Source organism: Bufo bufo, chromosome 2 (assembly GCF_905171765.1).
Source record: "Bufo bufo chromosome 2, aBufBuf1.1, whole genome shotgun sequence".
NCBI lineage: Eukaryota > Metazoa > Chordata > Amphibia > Anura > Bufonidae > Bufo > Bufo bufo.
Window position 1 is genome coordinate 3,982,859 of NC_053390.1, and position 3,326 is coordinate 3,986,184.

The window sequence follows — 3,326 nt, forward strand, 5'->3', positions numbered from 1 at the left end:
GTATCAACAGCAGAATTCCTCAACTAATGGTCACAGGGAGCCGGCGACGTGCCTCTCCTCTCCTGCGCCGCTGGTGCCCTGGTGTAACATGGCGGCAGACACGCACGGTCGGAGAGCGCCCAGCCGCACGCTTCCTCTCTCTGTGGCCGGCGTCCCCATAGTAACATATAAGGGCCTGAGTGCCAAGCTGGCCACTCGGTGCTTGGCGTCAGACATGGTGGGAGGTCATGTGGCGCTGGCTACGTCACATGACCTCTCCTCTTCAGTATATAAACAGGCAACCTGCTAGCCACAGGTTGCCTGTGATTAATTGTCCAAGGCTATCTACTATAGTCTGTCCTCCCAGCGCATATTTTAAGCTAGGGACTGCCGGCCAGTTGTCCCCTGTCATTAGGACTTGCAAGGCAAGTAGGCAGGGCCAGGAGTGAGGGTGGAGCGCAGTGGTCACTATCCTCCCCCCTGCTTGTGTGTGTATGTGACCGTGACAGAATCTCAGGCCATGCATTATTATGGACCCTTTACAGAGTCTCACTGACCATGTACAAATCCTGACGCAAATTGTTCAGGAACTGGAAGAGAGGCTACTGGCCAAAGGAATCTGCCCGTACGCAACCCATACCTTCTCCGGTCGCTCTGCAGGCAGAGCCTCATGTCAAGTTGCCGGATGGATTTTCAGGAGACCGCAAGTGTTTCTTGGCTTTCAAGGAAAGCTGTAAGCTATATTTTCGCTTGCGGCCTCATTCGTTTGGCTCAGACCAACAGAGGGTCGGAATAATTATCTCCCTCCTCCAGAGATACCCTCAGGAGTGGACATTCTCCTTGACTCCTGACTCTCCGTGCCTTAGATCCGTTAACACATTTTTTCAAGCTCTGGGGGTTCTGTACGATGAACCCGACAGAGTGTCCGTAGCTGAGTCACATTTAAAGGTCCTCAGTCAGGGTGATCGGCCAGTTGAGGACTACTGCACCCAGTTCCGTAAATGGTGCGTACCTTCCGGCTGGAACGAACTGGCCCTCAAGAGCCAGTTCAGGTCAGGCCTGGCTGAGAATCTTAAAGATTTGCTGGTTTGCTACCCCTGTCCCGAGACCATAGAGGAGACCATGACTTTGGCCATTAGATTGCACAGACGTGTCAGGGAGAGACAGTGGGAACATCTGTTTTCTCCACAGGGTATTCCCAAACCTGAACCCACTCCTGTGGGACCCAAGTCGGAGGCACAGATGGACGAACCAATGCAGCTCGGTATGACCCATAGAAAGCAACATCGTCGACGGGGCACCTGTTTCTACTGTGGCGACTCCGAACATTGGGTTCGTCAGTGCCCCAAGATTCCTCCTTCTGGAAGATCATCCAAGTTTGAAGGAGCCAAAGACAAGGTACTTCCGGAGGTGGTAAGAAAAATGTTGTTGTTTTCCATTTCTGTGGTCTTTGGGACCCTCAAGGGGTCAGGTAGAGTTTCGTTGACTCTGGTTCTGCTTTTAGTTTCATAGATCTTAAGTTTGCAGTACAGGTGGGAATACCCGTGTTGAATCTGTCCACTCCTCTCTATATTGTCGCCATTGAATCCACTCCTCTGCTTGGAGGAACTGTAGAGCTCGGTACTCCTGATATAACCTTGTCGGTAGGGGTGTGTCACTCAGAGAGGTGTTCATTTTTTATTCTTGAAAATCTGCCCGTAGAAGCGGTCTTAGGGATGCCTTGGCTTCAGCTACACAAACCCGGTGTCGGGATTCGAACCCGTGACCAGCCACATCCCAGGTGGTAGCCCTGCTTACTAGGCTACCGTCCTCTCTGGACATTCCTCCCTGAAGCCTATTAGTTAACCTCAGTCTTGCCAAGCCTTGCTCATTACCCTTGATTCCCCACACCTGGTACTTCCCTATATAAGTCCAGCCCCTTGCACTCCAGTTTGCTGATTATTGAGCTCCTGAGCCTTGATCAAGCTTCTCCTCATCTGCTGCTCTTGCTACTGCTGGAAGTCCACTGCTGACCAGGAATTGCCTACCGACTACTCTTCTGCTTTGTCCCTACCTACTGAACTGCTACCACCGTTGCCATCCGGATTGTCTGACCCCGCGCACTGCCACCTGCCCTGACCCACCGCCTGCCTGCTGACTACTCTTCTGCTTTGTCCCTACCTACTGAACTGCTTCCACCGTTGCCATCCGGATTGTCTGACCACGCATACTGCCGCCTGCCCTGACCCACCGCCTGCCTACCGACTACGCCTCTGCCAGACTTCCTGCACCTACAACCTGCCTGCGGTCCTTGCCACTTGGCTCCACTCCTACCTCCAGCAAGCGGTCCTCTGACTCAGGTGAGCCTGTAGGACTGTTACTGAATAATCAGCCAAACTATGGAGTCCGCAATGGCCACTCTGCGTAAGCAGGTCTCCGAACTTCAAGAATTTGGTACTACATATCAGGAGAAATTTGCCCAGCTCCAAGGCGTAGTCCAAAGCCAGCAAAGGGAGATTATTGAACTACAGAGGCAACACCTGGACGTCCGCGGCGCGGCCGCAGACACCCGCATGCCACTCCCATCAAGATTCGGCGGCGACAGACGCCAGTATCGGGGGTTTCTAAACCAATGCCGCATCTATTTTCAGATGTACCCGGCCCCCTTCACCACCGAGAAAAAGAAGGTGCTATTCATGGTCAATCTCCTGACGGAAGAAGCATTAGCATGGGCATCACCTTACGTGGAGACTAACAGTCAGCTCCTGGACAACCTAAACAACTTCATCACCGCCATGAGCCAAGTCTTCGACGACCCCAACCGCTGTGCGACAGCTGAGGCGCGACTACATGGTCTGCGGCAAGGGAGACGCTCCGTCGCAGAATACACCGCCGAGTTTCGCCGTTGGGTCACGGACACCACCTGGAACCCAGCGGCACAGAGGAGCCAATTCCGGCGAGGCCTGTCAGAATTAATAAAGGACGAACTCGCCAGAGTTGAGGCCCCGGACGATATGGATCACTTCATTCAGTTATGCATCCGGATAGATCAAAGACTCTCCGAGAGGAAGAAAGAAAGACTCTGGTCTTCGGACCACAGACCCACTTACTCCTTCTCTTCCAACGCCCAGCGCGACCCCCAATCAGCAACTGAACCTATGCAGGTCGACGCTCTACGTAGGTCTCTATCCACAGCTGAGAAGGAGAGACGGCTGGCCGAAAACCTCTGCCTCTACTGTGGGAAGCCGGGTCATTTTGCCATCAAATGTCCTCATAAGATCCGAAAGACTATTGCCGTCACGGAACTAAAGGAGCAACCACAGACTCCAACCCCGCCAGCAGCCCCGGAAAATAACAACACGGCGGCT